This window comes from Sinohyriopsis cumingii, chromosome 11, assembly GCF_028554795.1.
Source record: "Sinohyriopsis cumingii isolate HCF-2022 chromosome 11, ASM2855479v2, whole genome shotgun sequence".
Lineage (NCBI taxonomy): Eukaryota > Metazoa > Mollusca > Bivalvia > Unionida > Unionidae > Sinohyriopsis > Sinohyriopsis cumingii.
The window spans coordinates 59,497,029-59,513,777 of record NC_142971.1 but is presented as its reverse complement, the minus strand read 5'-3'; the positions used below and the strand labels follow the sequence as shown (position 1 = coordinate 59,513,777).

The 16,749-nt window shown below is 34.5% G+C and overlaps 1 protein-coding gene and 1 long non-coding RNA gene across 7 annotated transcripts in view; one reads left to right on the top strand and one right to left on the bottom strand.

Annotated features, from left to right (window-relative positions):
- Positions 1-744: 744 nt before the first annotated feature.
- Positions 745-7,748, bottom strand: LOC149788526 (uncharacterized). Its single transcript, XR_016424408.1, has 3 exons — positions 7,673-7,748; positions 4,465-4,676; positions 745-1,440 (listed from the first exon to the last, which is right to left on the bottom strand). It is a non-coding gene; the product is annotated as an uncharacterized LOC149788526 (long non-coding RNA).
- Positions 7,749-7,987: 239 nt separating this feature from the next.
- The window catches only part of LOC149788525 (uncharacterized), a 182,008-nt gene continuing 173,246 nt past the window's right edge, over positions 7,988-16,749 (top strand). For all 6 annotated transcript variants that reach the window (XM_089974539.1, XM_089974538.1, XM_089974536.1 and 3 more), the window contains exon 1: positions 7,988-8,320. The gene's annotated coding sequence lies outside the window, so the exon portion shown is untranslated. The remainder of the gene's footprint in view (positions 8,321-16,749) is intronic.

Below are 16,749 nucleotides of genomic sequence, written 5' to 3'. Positions count from 1 at the left end.
GGACATAGTACACAATTAATTTTACTATATGTTCTCTACATTTGTTTCTCAGTACTGACCTTTCCACTGTGTGACAATCAATGCAAATCATATGTTAATCTAAAATACCTTCAAAGATGACTTCACGGTGAAGTTCTTGTCAAAGGTTGACCTGCTCTTTTTTTAGATCATTGACTCTCAACATAACAGCATGTAACCAGAACACGTATTTCACTTCCGGATCATCACCAAGGCCTTATTACTCACTGTGCACTGTCGCCAAAATACATACAGACAACAACACCCTGAGCTCATATTATCAAGAATAAACAGTTACCTTTAAATCCCTACCAAAACTGCATAAATAAAACTCTTCTATCACCATCAAAATGAGAGAGGAAAAAATGTTCTAAAAATAGACTAGAACTACATTCGTGGGTACTGAACTGGAAGTATTAATTGTGATGTAATTCCTGACAGGCTCCATGTTTTACACCAATTTTAGTCAAACTTTTATATTTGCATGCTATACCTATTTCAACTTTATACATGAAGTCTTTTTGAATTTCCTTGCAAGGAAAACATGTGACACCTGTCAGAAAGTATGTAGTGCTGGTGTTCCACAGGGTGCAAGTTCTGGTCCAAGTGCTCTTGAGAAACCAAAACTAAATTTGCTATATCTTCCTTAATTATAGGAATTTTTCAATGCAGTAAAAACCTAATTGTGATACAAGATAAGCCCTGTCTGAAAATATGTTTGAAAATTACAAATGTTGATAAATTCAGTTTTAATGGCAAATTAAATAAACATTTAAATTTTAAAAACTAAATTTTATTGAAAACTTAAATTTTCATACAAGTTTTAAAACACAGTTTGACAAATTTTAGACAGAAAAGTTGACTAATGAATGATATTTAAAACAAATGGTAGTTTGGGTCTGTATATCTGATAACATTTTCCCCAGGGGTAGTGAAGCATCATAGCTCATAGTGATTTTGGCAGCAAACCGCAATATGCCTGTCCAGATGCATATAGGTGTACACACTAAAGAAACACTGACAGGTGCTATGTTCCACATTTATTGTGTCAGGTACTTAGGCAGTTGTTTCCATAACTAATAGCACATTCAGATTTAAAGTTCTAATGGGACCACTACCATGTTTTATAGCAAAAATGCATTCCATTTCAATGTCGATAACAACAAAAGGTGGCAATGGGATAGGAAAATAGTTTCTAGGGAGGTTCTACCTTACTGAAAAATGGTGCTGATCTCTCTCATGAAAACCTAAGCCATGTCTTTGAGGTGCCATGTATCAGTGTGGTGATATGAACTAATCTTGGTCACTTATGGCAGTACACTGCACATGCCCTTATGAAACCATGCTATTACCACCAGACTACTCAGGAGAGCTTCCAAGCTAATCCAACTCTAACACTTTGTTCCAGATACCAGGCTAGACCTGAAAAGATACAATATGTTTCACTTAATTCTAGAAAACAGTAAGATCTATGTAAATGAAGTTAAAATGTGTTAGATATGGTAATTTCAAATTAACATTAAGGTTGCAAGCATGGGGGAAAATATTAAACTTGACAGAGTGACACTCAGAAATGTGAAGCAATGGCCATGTATTAAAGTGTTAAATTCATCCTAAAAGTATATGAGGTTTCTAGAAGCACATTTAGCCATTTACAAGTTAAATAACTAATCAGGTAGACTATGTATCATAAAGTTTAAGGCAATGTTGGGGCGGTGAGGTTTGATCATTGGTGTAAACATTATTACATACCAGTATACAGGAAAGTCAAGTGACAATATACTAAATTAGAATGTGTTACTATAAGCATTCTTATTCATGAGGGAAATAACAATTTTGGATATTGCAAGTGAATACAGCCAAATGTGGTCATAAAAATCAACTATAAGTACCAATAAATCCTATATCATCAGCTAAATGTGAAATTCTCATCCCAAAACTTGTAAACAAGGATGGAAATTTGCATATGTGGGACATATACAATGTACTTGTTAAGATCAAATGTGCAAACATAATTCAAATTATCTATTTGAACATTTATATGGTATTTTGAAGAGTGTTGGTTACCAATTATTAAGCTCATTGATTGAATGGAATCAGATATCAGCTGATGTTTCAATACCGCACTCTGTCAAAGTACTAAATTGAAATATGTTACCATATATAGGCATATTCATGATGAAAATAACATTTTGGGATATTTTCAGTGCACATAGCCATAAATGTGCTTTACAGGTTCACTATAGGTAAAATGTCAGCCTATATGATGTACTGAATGTGAACTTTTGATCCCAAACATTCTAAAATGGATGGATATTTGTACATGTGGGATATGTAACCATGTACAAAGTTAAATTCAAATAATTTGTTTGAATGCTTCTTATGTAATCTTTAGAGTGTCAATTAACAAATAGTATTAGTAATTAATAATGCATAAATCAAGATGGATCATTAGAATTCCCATAACATCATATAGGCCACAATGCCGCACTACACCAATCAATATCTTAACCTAACTGAACAATAAAATGGAATGCATTTTGTATTCAACTTACATCATTTTGCTTTTTTCTTACATCCAAGGGTAAATATACCTGGGGGAAGCATATTTTATCCCTTTGACCTGTATTTCATTCTCAGACAGTTTAAAATGATTTAGTAGAGAACTTGAGTAGGTTCTAGTATAAAGTTTTCATCGCTGTCCTCTCACTAAATACCTTATAACTATGTTTATAAACAATTACTGAAGGCTATACAAGCAGATGTTTGTTACTCAGGAAGTGACCCCATCATAAACACATAAATTAACTGATTGGACCCCTAATAAATAGTCTGAATGGCCAATACAAATTATAATTTTGTCTTCATGTATTTTTAATGAAGGTCTCATTTTGACTACAAAGATATTTTCTCTGACAAAATGTGACAAAAATCCAACATTGGAGCTTTTATATGGTGTAGGAATATATACATGCTGATAACATTTAATATGATTCCCAAAAATATTATATATGTGCATTTTAGGGTTTTTTTAATTTTTTTTTTTATTTTTTTTTAAATTTTATTAAAATTTTTAAAATAAAAATTAATTTTTTACTTTTAATTTCATTCTTACATTTTAAAAGTCAATATACATGACATATTAAAATTTCATGTGTCTATCTTTAATAATAAAGATTTTATACCAATTTAAACTTTGCTCAAATACTGCCCTTACAGGACATAGTACACAATTAATTTTACTATATGTTCTCTACATTTGTTTCTCAGTACTGACCTTTCCACTGTGTGACAATCAATGCAAATCATATGTTAATCTAAAATACCTTCAAAGATGACTTCACGGTGAAGTTCTTGTCAAAGGTTGACCTGCTCTTTTTTTAGATCATTGACTCTCAACATAACAGCATGTAACCAGAACACGTATTTCACTTCCGGATCATCACCAAGGCCTTATTACTCACTGTGCACTGTCGCCAAAATACATACAGACAACAACACCCTGAGCTCATATTATCAAGAATAAACAGTTACCTTTAAATCCCTACCAAAACTGCATAAATAAAACTCTTCTATCACCATCAAAATGAGAGAGGAAAAAATGTTCTAAAAATAGACTAGAACTACATTCGTGGGTACTGAACTGGAAGTATTAATTGTGATGTAATTCCTGACAGGCTCCATGTTTTACACCAATTTTAGTCAAACTTTTATATTTGCATGCTATACCTATTTCAACTTTATACATGAAGTCTTTTTGAATTTCCTTGCAAGGAAAACATGTGACACCTGTCAGAAAGTATGTAGTGCTGGTGTTCCACAGGGTGCAAGTTCTGGTCCAAGTGCTCTTGAGAAACCAAAACTAAATTTGCTATATCTTCCTTAATTATAGGAATTTTTCAATGCAGTAAAAACCTAATTGTGATACAAGATAAGCCCTGTCTGAAAATATGTTTGAAAATTACAAATGTTGATAAATTCAGTTTTAATGGCAAATTAAATAAACATTTAAATTTTAAAAACTAAATTTTATTGAAAACTTAAATTTTCATACAAGTTTTAAAACACAGTTTGACAAATTTTAGACAGAAAAGTTGACTAATGAATGATATTTAAAACAAATGGTAGTTTGGGTCTGTATATCTGATAACATTTTCCCCAGGGGTAGTGAAGCATCATAGCTCATAGTGATTTTGGCAGCAAACCGCAATATGCCTGTCCAGATGCATATAGGTGTACACACTAAAGAAACACTGACAGGTGCTATGTTCCACATTTATTGTGTCAGGTACTTAGGCAGTTGTTTCCATAACTAATAGCACATTCAGATTTAAAGTTCTAATGGGACCACTACCATGTTTTATAGCAAAAATGCATTCCATTTCAATGTCGATAACAACAAAAGGTGGCAATGGGATAGGAAAATAGTTTCTAGGGAGGTTCTACCTTACTGAAAAATGGTGCTGATCTCTCTCATGAAAACCTAAGCCATGTCTTTGAGGTGCCATGTATCAGTGTGGTGATATGAACTAATCTTGGTCACTTATGGCAGTACACTGCACATGCCCTTATGAAACCATGCTATTACCACCAGACTACTCAGGAGAGCTTCCAAGCTAATCCAACTCTAACACTTTGTTCCAGATACCAGGCTAGACCTGAAAAGATACAATATGTTTCACTTAATTCTAGAAAACAGTAAGATCTATGTAAATGAAGTTAAAATGTGTTAGATATGGTAATTTCAAATTAACATTAAGGTTGCAAGCATGGGGGAAAATATTAAACTTGACAGAGTGACACTCAGAAATGTGAAGCAATGGCCATGTATTAAAGTGTTAAATTCATCCTAAAAGTATATGAGGTTTCTAGAAGCACATTTAGCCATTTACAAGTTAAATAACTAATCAGGTAGACTATGTATCATAAAGTTTAAGGCAATGTTGGGGCGGTGAGGTTTGATCATTGGTGTAAACATTATTACATACCAGTATACAGGAAAGTCAAGTGACAATATACTAAATTAGAATGTGTTACTATAAGCATTCTTATTCATGAGGGAAATAACAATTTTGGATATTGCAAGTGAATACAGCCAAATGTGGTCATAAAAATCAACTATAAGTACCAATAAATCCTATATCATCAGCTAAATGTGAAATTCTCATCCCAAAACTTGTAAACAAGGATGGAAATTTGCATATGTGGGACATATACAATGTACTTGTTAAGATCAAATGTGCAAACATAATTCAAATTATCTATTTGAACATTTATATGGTATTTTGAAGAGTGTTGGTTACCAATTATTAAGCTCATTGATTGAATGGAATCAGATATCAGCTGATGTTTCAATACCGCACTCTGTCAAAGTACTAAATTGAAATATGTTACCATATATAGGCATATTCATGATGAAAATAACATTTTGGGATATTTTCAGTGCACATAGCCATAAATGTGCTTTACAGGTTCACTATAGGTAAAATGTCAGCCTATATGATGTACTGAATGTGAACTTTTGATCCCAAACATTCTAAAATGGATGGATATTTGTACATGTGGGATATGTAACCATGTACAAAGTTAAATTCAAATAATTTGTTTGAATGCTTCTTATGTAATCTTTAGAGTGTCAATTAACAAATAGTATTAGTAATTAATAATGCATAAATCAAGATGGATCATTAGAATTCCCATAACATCATATAGGCCACAATGCCGCACTACACCAATCAATATCTTAACCTAACTGAACAATAAAATGGAATGCATTTTGTATTCAACTTACATCATTTTGCTTTTTTCTTACATCCAAGGGTAAATATACCTGGGGGAAGCATATTTTATCCCTTTGACCTGTATTTCATTCTCAGACAGTTTAAAATGATTTAGTAGAGAACTTGAGTAGGTTCTAGTATAAAGTTTTCATCGCTGTCCTCTCACTAAATACCTTATAACTATGTTTATAAACAATTACTGAAGGCTATACAAGCAGATGTTTGTTACTCAGGAAGTGACCCCATCATAAACACATAAATTAACTGATTGGACCCCTAATAAATAGTCTGAATGGCCAATACAAATTATAATTTTGTCTTCATGTATTTTTAATGAAGGTCTCATTTTGACTACAAAGATATTTTCTCTGACAAAATGTGACAAAAATCCAACATTGGAGCTTTTATATGGTGTAGGAATATATACATGCTGATAACATTTAATATGATTCCCAAAAATATTATATATGTGCATTTTAGGGTTTTTTTAATTTTTTTTTTTATTTTTTTTTAAATTTTATTAAAATTTTTAAAATAAAAATTAATTTTTTACTTTTAATTTCATTCTTACATTTTAAAAGTCAATATACATGACATATTAAAATTTCATGTGTCTATCTTTAATAATAAAGATTTTATACCAATTTAAACTTTGCTCAAATACTGCCCTTACAGGACATAGTACACAATTAATTTTACTATATGTTCTCTACATTTGTTTCTCAGTACTGACCTTTCCACTGTGTGACAATCAATGCAAATCATATGTTAATCTAAAATACCTTCAAAGATGACTTCACGGTGAAGTTCTTGTCAAAGGTTGACCTGCTCTTTTTTTAGATCATTGACTCTCAACATAACAGCATGTAACCAGAACACGTATTTCACTTCCGGATCATCACCAAGGCCTTATTACTCACTGTGCACTGTCGCCAAAATACATACAGACAACAACACCCTGAGCTCATATTATCAAGAATAAACAGTTACCTTTAAATCCCTACCAAAACTGCATAAATAAAACTCTTCTATCACCATCAAAATGAGAGAGGAAAAAATGTTCTAAAAATAGACTAGAACTACATTCGTGGGTACTGAACTGGAAGTATTAATTGTGATGTAATTCCTGATTGGTAGATGAAGTGCATGAAAGTGTACCGAACGACTTGGTTCACTTTCACATTTTTGAAAGCTGCATTTCCACTGGCTAATTCAAAGGTCACCAGAACACGATCCTTAAGCAGTCGTCGTCAAACTTCACGCAGGACAGCAGACATATGATATTAACGAGATTGGGAAGCAGACTACGTACTATTTCCTTCTGTGTACATACATGTATATTTGTGCAAACACCCCTTCACTGAAAATGGATTGTCCAGGAACTGGAAATGACTGGCGACATTTCACACTGAAAACTTCCGTTTGGTATGAAACGCGCAGATGATAACGGGTACCCAATGAGCATAATCAGGTTGAAAATGACAAATCAATAAATGAACCAAGTTCTGTTTATCTTTATCTCATTTGTGTTTTTAGAAATCGATGGGGGTACATACGGAAAGGTATATTCATACTACAAGTTATCCAAATATAAATTAATTATAAAGCGGAAACCTAATATTCAGTCTTCTGTATGTAGCGGAGACCAGTAGAATAATTGAATTATGTTCATTGACATTAATCTGCCTAATATCATATAGATGACTATCTCAAGACTCTAGAATGCCGGTACATAGAGCGTAACCTTCAACAAACATTCCAGTTTGATCACATGCTATCTCGCCTCTCGGATGTAACTTGCCGCCAACCGAGAACTATATTTTAAACTACTTTTGTTCGCATGGTACACTGTCGGTCTTTTAATTGCTACCTACGTCTACTCCCCACGAGGCGAACTCCTAATCCATTAACTTCCTATGTATATTTCATTATTTGTACAACAAATTCCACCGGAAATGACCGAACATATTCCCATCGACTCGCGTTTTTCCTGCCGGAATTTTACGGAAAGGGACGGAGATACAAATTTAAAAGGCAAGAAACTTTCAATTAATTCATGATGATTTTAACTAGTAAAACTATATTGTTTCTTACACGATTATGAAAAAGTCAATGTCTACTTACATTATACCGTCTGACGTCATACAATCGGGACGCCCTCGAACTGAATTTGCGCCCCACATAATTTTAATGGCAGCCATTATGGATACCTAAACATTACAAATTCAGTGATTATATTCCCCTGTCAGTTGTTTCTGGTGGAGTTTATTTTGTTGACTTTTATATATTTTGATTTAGAAGACTTTTAGCAAAGCACGGGATTATTAATAGTTGTGCTATGGAGAAAATGAGCCGTTTTAACGCGGTGAAATCTAGAGTCGGCAACTTTTGACAGTTTTGAGAAATTGTTCAAAATATTCATTGGCTTTTCGTAAAATAATTTAATATAGCGGATGAACATTTACCAAATTGTAGTGAATATCGAAAGGAAATGCTGTCGGCTTCACCTTGAAATCAGTAGGGTGAGTATTGTTTGAAAGCGTTTTACCATTGTTTTCACCAAACGAGCAAACAATATATCGAGACTACACATTGCTTGACATGAAGTTGACAGTCAAACAGATCTTTCAACTGACACGTAGATAAAGGGTTGCCACTAACAGAACTAAAAAATATCCTAACATTTCGTTTCACACCCGCATAAATGGACACGCTTAGAAGGGACCGACCCACAGGCACTTTATTCTATTGGTACGAGGGGAAAACTAAGATAACACCTCTTCTCCCACTTAACACAAGGTAGCTAACGCTTTTCAAAACCTGAAAACAGAACGAATCCATGCTAACTGTCTTGTACTATATGTGCATCCAGTAACTCGTAACTTGCACCACGATAAAAAAGACATTCCAACCCCCACCCCTCTGATATGATTCAAAGTTATTGGGAACTTTTTTTAGTTGCTTTGTGTCTTGAAACAGTTTGTAGGACAATATTAACAATCTGCATTGGAGTGAGTGCAGCTGTATTGTGGTTGCTTTGTTGCTATTTCTTCTATGCAAATAACTTAATGGTTGTCACCTCACAAATAAGTGTTCACTGTAGTATATTAACATATTAGTTTTGAAAAATGTTTAGAATTTTTTAGCTTAAAATATTGCAATTCATTTTACTTTAAATTGTTACATTGGATATTTCTGTTTGATGTATGATTCCCAGTAGTCGCATTCACTCTTTAAGTAGACCAGAAGTTTGATCTGCCAAACAGTGTTAAAATGGGAAAGATAGAAAGCAGTGGAGAAACTTAGAAAAGGGTAAGATAAATTTTGCAAAAAATTTTTTTTATGGTGGTGCAAGTTTTGATTAACTGCATAGTACAAGACAATTAGCATGGCTTCATGTAGTTGGATTTTGAACTATAAGAGTTGTTTACTGTGGTATTCTAGAGTATAGGAGAATGCAGTGAATGTTAGGACAGACCAGCTCGAAACTGGACTGTTGAATGGTTACTGTACATGGAAAGGAGAATGCAGATTCGCTAGTAATGTTTATTTTATTGGGTCTTATGATCTGGAGTTTTAATGCTTTTTGGAAATGAATGAAGTTCCATTTTAGAATCATTGCCTTAGAAAAGATATGAAAGAGAAACAACTATACACTATTTTAAAAAATGGTTAATTTTGTGGAAATCATAGAGGGCTTGTGTTGTTTATATGTGTATAAATACATGTAACAATGTAACAATGCATATAATATACAAGAGGGGAAACTTTCAGAGTTAACTACTTTGTCAGTCCAAAAAAGACAAGTACTGACAACAACTATACCCTGTCTTCCAGTTTACACAAGGTGAATACCATGTATGCTCCATTATAAGGTGACACACAACACATTTTTTTAGTGCTGCCAGAAGCTAATTTCTGTTTGATCCTCCTTAGTGTACTTCACAAGTTTGATGTATCAAAAGAGATGATTTGTCATCCAGTCACTTGTACTTTGGAAAAATAAACAAGACCAATTGGATGGATGAGTAGGTAGAATGAATAAATGACAATAACCAGCTTAACAATACAGTTACATTAATGAGTGGAATATTCCACAAATAAATTTATGACCTGCTTTTTGTCATCATGTTAAGCCATTGATATCCATAATACTCTGCATTTTTACAGTGATAAATCCATAAATGTTCCGATTCACACCATCCCATAATAATGTTCATTCGTTGTGTCAGAATTCTGTGGTACAGTAGTCCCCCTCTTATAAGGCCACCCCTAATCTAATGCAGCAGGGAAGTGGCCTTATAATGAGGGTGGCCTTTCTAGAGGGGGATGACAAATGTGAATACTAAATACATATGAAGAAAGTCACAAGTACATTTAATTCTAAAACATTTAATATTTTCATTAAAATATCACATGCATGTTGTGAAATAAATGAAAAAATGTTATGCATAACCATTGATATAGTTTTAAAACTGTCTTTATAATTATGTTACAGATCACATCATCTGTCACTCTGTTGGTAACAGTCTAAAAAACAAACCAGTCTCATCACAATTAAAAACATCCTTGCTGTCATATCCCCTGCATATATTGTTTAGTCTTTTGTTCCAATCTTTGACAACTTCATTATTAACATCAGCTGATTCTCCACTAAGGACAGAACACTTAATATTGTGTCGCACTTGAAATCTCTGCAACCATCCATCATTTGCATTAATGTCGTCATATCCCAATTCAACTGACAAAATTGTTGCTTTCACTTGTCATTCAAATCAGGATACAAACATCTCCTGGCTCAAACAATCTTCCTTTCTCCATCCTTTTCACCTTCCCACTTCTGCAAAATTGTTTCCTTATCTTTTACGATAATGTTTATCTGAGTCTTTCTGACATTAGTTTTCTGCAAGGATCCTCGACCCCCCCCCCCCACCTCTCGGTCAGTTGAATTACTTTCACTTTTTCTTCTAAACTGATAATTTTTCTTTTCCTCGATGACCTGTTGATCTTTTTGCAGTAAGTTATTCATGTTGCCAACTACAATACTGATAAAACAATTTTGTATGCATCTAAACAAATTGCCATGTGTTTTTAAAGGAAGTGATCTTGCCACGTGATTTGTTAGTCGCAGTCTGGTTACCCTATTGTTTTTATACATATCTATACACTAAGTGAGTGAAGCCAAAACGGCTAAGATATGTACCATTTAACATCACGGAGATTTGACCTCATAGCCGTTATGATTTGTAATTTTGACAATTATTGTTAGTAGTATTAGGCACTAATTATCAAAGTGAACATTTTACTAAGGGAAGCCATAAAGAATATCAAACCATTTTCCTGCTGACTTGGGTATTGTGCATCGATACTGCCACTTCTCAGCTGTTACTACTGTTCAGTAATTATAATCTTAACAAATATCAGAGTGACTAAACCGGACATCTTATGATAACACAGTAGTAAGGCTAATTGGATTACATGTAATTACCCTTTTGTATGGATTAAAATTTGAGTCTTTCTCGGTTTTTATGGAATAAATTTGGCTTCTCGTGAGGTGTAAATGATATAATATTAACCTTAGTGGTACATATACTTTACTCAAAACTTCTTTCAATAACGAAAACCTGACATCGGGAAACATAAATCAGATTACTTAACACACGTTATAATAAAATACTGATTCTAGATAAATATTCAAGTAAAAAGTGGCTGCTTGTGAGGGGTAAATTTTATATTGTTGCACTAATATGCTGGTCGCGTTAGCCGGGTGGTCTTTCGTGAGGGGTACTTTCGAACACAAACTCGTCAGTGCCAACGGATTCTGGCCATAAGGAGGGGGGCGCCGCTCAAGAGGGGGACTACTGTATATGCTAATGTATCCATGCTGTTCATTATTGACTGTATAATGCTCTGGTTACCTAGTGGTTAAAACATCTGCATTGGATGCAGGAGGTCGTTGGTTCGATCCCCTGCAGAGTCATACCAGAGACTTACAAAAATGGTACTAACAGCTGCCTCGCTTGGTGTTCAGCCTTAAGAGGTTAATGTGAAGACTGGTCGGCCTTGTGTCAGGATTATGTGACTGGGTGGGACATCATGCTACATGTCTGCGGCATGATGTCTCAATGCTAGACATGTAAACTGCCACATTACAGACAGTGTAGCGATATGACTGAAATATTGTTAAGGCTACATTAAAAATAAAAATCACATCACATCACATCACATTGACTGGAGATAGTGGTTGTACTGGATTTCCATTTCATTGTTTGTAGTGAACAGAACGAGTTTTATTGCCTCACGTTGGAAGGTCACTTCAGTATAATCATGAAATAGTATACATAGATCTCAGAAACACTTAATTACACATATTTGGACGCCAGTTTTTGATCTGGGATGCACAAAATCACCGAGGCGGGAGTCCTCCGTACGCATGTAATAGGTGTGCGGCAAAATTCAAAGACTTGCCAATCCTGCTTCAGCCACCTGCTTTGTGAGAAAATGTGTTGATCAGTTAGCTGTGCTGATATTTACAATGACAGAATTCAGTGACTGAAAGACCCCTTGATGTACATGTTGCCATTATAAGTGTACATCAAAAAGAACATGATGCAATAGCTGGGCAGCCAGTTCAAATGCTTTGACTGGCGCCCGGGTGGGAAAATGTACTGATATTTACAGTGATTGAATTCAGTCAGAAAGACCCAGAGATGTACATTTGGTCATCTATAAAAGTACATCAAATAAACAACTTTAGCTTTCGTTATTGTTTCATTTCCGAATGTATCGGAATAAGTAGTGTACGAGAATCAAGACATGTTGAAACTTAGACAAAATGCCATTCGTAAATTTGGATAAGTATTTTGGGGTTAAACAGGAAACTTACAAAGATTGTAACAAGATTCAGAAGAGTGCTAAAGCTGCTAGAATTAATAGTTTGGATAGGACACTAGCTACGTGAAAGAAAGTGTGTGATGCCTAGCTTAGTGTTTGAAAATAAGTCCTTACTTGGATTGGCAAAATTCAGTAACACTGATCGACAAACAAGAGCTATTTAAGAGGTACATTGACTGACCATACTTTTTTAAAAATGCTCCTCGCCTTAGCCCAGTTCTACTGTTTGTAGCGAAATGTATTCATCAGTAGATCAGTAGCTAGGCCAAGTTTTGATATCAGTTACATTGACAAACAAACTCCAGCCCATTCACAAACATGTTTTGATAGCTGATTGACCATTAACCCTTTTTCGAGTAAGGTAGCAGCTACCAATTTCCTGCATGATATTCTTTGATGATAAAAATACAAACATGTTTTCTTAAGATCAGAATCGATGATCTGATACATTATTTTGTCATAAATTTAGTTTGAAACTGTAAGGGAACCAGTAGGCCTAACAGGAAATAATGGCGGACTTCGCAAAGTCTGGGATGTACCAGTTTTTTAGATTGTCTGTTTTCGTACATCATCGGGTAAATATTTTCAGAAAAATATACAAATCATTGAAAGCAAAGCCAAGGTATTATTTTATTAAAGATTTAACTTTAAACTGCAAATTATGTAGGTCATAAACATTGTTGTAGGGTTTAACACCATTTTTCAGCACACGATAGGCTATACATGGCGGCCAGTATTAATGGTGGAGGAAGAACACGGGGAAAACCCCGGAAAGAACCACTGACCTATGAGAAGCTACTGACAAGCTCTCTCACATACCCACATTGGCTGAATCCGAGACTCAAACCGGCGCAGACACAGGTGAGATGGCAATGATCCGTGACGGAGAGTGCTTTAGGCCACTCAGGGTCCCAGTCAGAAACGTAGAGGACAATCCTATGTTGTGGAATTTGCGAGATTCGCTTTAAGGTATAAGCTGTTTTTCGACTTGACACGTATTTGCGAAAATATGGGCGGAAAAACACCAAATCAGATACTGTTTAACCATTGCCTAAAATTACTACAAGCACTTAGACAAATAAATAAACCCTAAATTTGCAATGCTGTCAATGGGCTGTTGTTATGAAGCTATATTAAAGTGAGTGGCTACATTACGGAAACCTCTCCATCTAAAAATAGATGCACTCACATCTGTGTTGATTGTAGGAAAGAAGGGACTACAACTTTTGATGGTGAGACTCCTATTTTTACGAAAGTGGGAGTCCTGTACTCCTTGTTCTAAAATCCTAGCGAGATCTCTGGTATATGTCCACCACTCGCAAGGAACATAAAATGTTATTTTTATTTTGTGCACAATACCTTTTTAAGTTTGTCACTTGGTAACTGTAATGGAATGACTACCACTCAACACAAAGTAACATATTAACCCTTTACCTCATAGAGCATAGTGACAAAGTGCAGCGCGCTATAAATAGAACACCTGTTACCTAGTCGACCGCATATGCATAGTCCTACCTGTGAACTGTTAAGCAATGTAGTGTATGTTACTTCTAACCATTTTACATATTTGGTACACATATATTATATGTGGAAAAATTTAAGAGTAAAGTCCGATTGTTATAGCTGTGTAATTAGTTTTCACAGATTTTTTTTTATGTGCGTTTAAATCTTGAGAGAACTCGTTCACCATCATGTCAGTGAGGCCGTGTGACCAACCGTAGCTGCCATTTCCCATACTCGAAATTTACATGTTTTTCGTCTGCGTCTGCATCAAGAAGTCATCTGAATTTGATAATTTATAAAAAAGAAAAATATCAGAGCCTTTACCTAAGTTATTGAATCTTTCATAGTTGTGATTCTAATCATGAAAACTTAGTAAGTACTGAATGAAAACTGCAACCCCCATTTTGGAGAGTGGAGATTACGACCCAGTTACTTTAAGTAGCAGATATCGACCAGTGCATAAACATTGACCACATGATCTGATGTAATTGTCATTCGCAGTAATTAATGTAGTATTTAATGGGGGGTTTTCCCCGAGGGTGGCGCTATGAAAACCAGCTAAAAATGGCTGATGTTTACAGCAGGCGTCAAAACGTGTTTCCATGCAAATAGAGTAGAGGTGTCAAAAGGCGCTTCCATGCGAATGGAGTAGAGATGTCCAAAGACGCTTGCATGAGGTAAAAGGTTAATATATGCAGACAACACATTTATTCAGTGAATATGATGTAGATACAGCTTGTATATGTATCTGAAGTTGATGCAGATAGAGTTGCGTTTGTGGTAAAGTAATTTCACTGATGATACAACAATATTCTGACATTTTGCAGTACATATTGTGGACTACAATAGTGTACGATGACACAAACACAACTCTATGTACTGCAAAATGTCAGAATATTGTTGTATCATCATTGAAATTACTTTTGATATTTGAATACAAATAAAATATTTTGATGTCACAGTACCAGGCAAAGTGAAGTAGGTGGCTAAATTTTTGCCAATAACTTTTGAACCAGACAGGGTAGACATAATATTTTTGTTGTTCTTTTAGTTTTTTAAAGATCTATATATTGGTTATAAAATACACACTGAATTTCTAAGTTGAAATTTTGGCTGACTGTACATAGTCTGTTTTCATAAATCATTGGGCATATATATTCAGAATAATATACAATTGATAGAAAGGAAAACCTATGTATTACATTATTTAAGATTTAACTCTACCTTCTTCAAGTACTAAGCCTAATAAGCAGCCTTCCTTTTAGCTGCTGTTTGTACGCTGAACCCCACATAGAGCATCATAATGGCTGCCTGAGTGAGAGCTTCTTGAGTTAGTACACATGCTATCTACATTTTCTGTATCAGTCTTGTCCCATGCAAACTGTGTAATTTAATGAAAACTAATATTTTAACTCTTTACCTTCTGCAAGTACTTGCTGTCCTGGCTACTAAGCTGGATTAGCAGCCAGCCTTCTAGTAGCAGTTTGTAGGCTGAACCCCAGAGCATCATAATAGCTGCCTGAGTGAGAACTTCTTGAATTATTTACATGCTGTCTACATTTTCTGTATCAATTTTGTCCCATGCAAACTATGTAATTTAATGAAAAATAAAATTTTAAACACTTACCAATGTTTTGTGCCACTGATTTCCACCAGCAAGTACATATAATCCACAGGAATCAATATTTATATTCACATATTTATAATTAAAAAAATATATCTCAATATGTGTGTTTAAAATTTATATTAGATTACTTTTCTCACCACTATTTTACACACCAATGTATCCACTATTTTATTGCAGATTTGGTAATTTTTTATGATACTGCCTGAAGCACGTAAAAAGAAATCTATCTCCCTTGCATTTTCTTCTAAAATAAAGTTGGCCCTGAAACTGCTGTAAAGTCGTCCACATTTACCGGTCTCACATGTTCCGACCATATTTGATTGTCTCGCGTTTCAGATAAATCTAAAATGTCAGGTGTCGAAACAGGACCTATACTAATGTCCAATCCTTCATCTTGAATCTGGTTAAAATCAATATCATCACTTTCAAATCCTTTAAAACTTCCATCAGAATCGTCGTTGGAATACATGAATGTTGACATTTTGTTTTCCTGTCACCACTGACCTCGTTTTCAATAGAATTTCCCGTTTATATGCTGTAAAACTACTAATAGAATACGTTCATCATTTTATGTAAGGACTATTTTCATTGGCTAAATATTATAAAAGAGAACGGATGTTTGTAATTTCATCCAATACAGAGCTTTAATATGAAATGTGTATATGCGTATCGGGGGTTTCCCAACCCTTGGCCGGAAACACGTATGCGCCAGCGGGGACAGAGAGACTATTATTAGCAGCTTGTATATGCGTCTCTGGGGTTACAAGGCTATTTTTATGGTCGCATATATGCGTTAGCAGAAGGTAAAGAGTTAATAGTTCGATGGGCTAGTAAGTTGTGGTTATCAATAGTCGTCGTTTGTTTACGCCATTCCCTAATAAAGACGACTTAGCAGATGTTCTGTAGAATCAAGGCAGTGATGATAAT